We start from the raw sequence: 1,208 nt of genomic DNA, 5'->3' as shown, positions 1-1,208 counted from the left end.
ATGGGGGGATAGAGGTAAAGGATATAGAAGAATAAGCAGAGAAATGAAACAAAATATTTAGTGCAGCAATATAAGTGTGCGCAGCTAAAAGGATAATGTAGAGTGAAGAGACGGGAGTATAGCAAAATAATGTAGTCTAGCCGTGGGTCTCATGATCAGGATCTTGTCGGGAGACCAAAGGTAATGTAAAATATACCAAAAAGGTTCAGAGAAATTTATTCATGCAAGGTTGACAAAAATAATCCCTGGAGAAGGGAAAAAAGAGGGACAAAGGACAAACATAAATCTCCAAACACAGCTAAGTGACCGGTGCGCGACCGAAAAAATCCGCCTGGTCCGGGTATTGAACCCGGGACCTCTCCATTACCGGTGGAGCGCTCTACCAACTGAACTAACCAGGGGTTAGACGTCGGAAGAGCAAACGGGTTTTATCAGCTGCCACCAGTCTTACACCAACAAGGGTGAAGCTTGCAATTTAAGGTTATAATTATAGTGCAATTAAATGCAAAGGTGCAAGCGAGCTGGACAAGAATGATGAAAATAATTCCTGGAGAAGGGGAACAAGAGGAACGAAGGACAAACATAAATCTCCAAACACAGCTAGGTGACCGGTGAGCGACCGAAAAAATCCGCCTGGTCCGGATATCAAACCCGGGACCTCTCCATTACCGGTGGAGCGCTCTACCAACTGAACTAACCACGGGTTAGATCAACTTCCTTCGTCCCTCTTGTTCCCCTTCTCCAGGGATTACTTTCGTCATTCTTGTCCAGCTCGCTTGCACCTTTGCATTTAATTGCACTATAATCATACAAGGTTATTGTGCCAAATGTCACGATATGAGATTTTATGGGGGAATGGCCCAACCAATGATTACGCAGGAAACAGAAGTGCACGTGACTCTAGGGAATTTCTCGCAATACTCCAGAAAATTTCCCTTGAGATTTATTTTCCTTGATGTGTGTAAAGTTCATGCAGGGTTTTCTGCTGATATTATTATTGCAAGCTTTTCAGTTTTGACAGAATTAATATGAATTATAGCAATAATCCTCTGCCTGTTTGTGTGTGAGTCTGTCTTTAAAATGCAATCATCATGATCAGCATCAAGGTGTTTGGAAAATTTTATCAGGACACTCCAAAACAATCTGAAAATTATGAAAACCAAGTTAATACTGAGGAAGAACTTGAGAATTTTAGACATGCGCATTAA

The 1,208-nt window shown here is 41.7% G+C and overlaps 1 non-coding gene across 1 annotated transcript; it reads right to left on the bottom strand.

Moving 5' to 3' along the window:
- Positions 1-328: 328 nt before the first annotated feature.
- On the bottom strand, positions 329-401 carry Trnat-ggu. The gene has a single exon. It is a non-coding gene; the product is annotated as a tRNA-Thr (tRNA).
- Between the last annotated feature and the right edge of the window lie 807 nt (positions 402-1,208).

This window comes from Ixodes scapularis, unplaced genomic scaffold, assembly GCF_016920785.2.
Source record: "Ixodes scapularis isolate PalLabHiFi unplaced genomic scaffold, ASM1692078v2 PGA_scaffold0__279_contigs__length_252992795, whole genome shotgun sequence".
NCBI lineage: Eukaryota > Metazoa > Arthropoda > Arachnida > Ixodida > Ixodidae > Ixodes > Ixodes scapularis.
The sequence above is the reverse complement of the archived record's forward strand: the minus strand, read 5'-3'. Positions and strand labels throughout refer to the sequence as shown.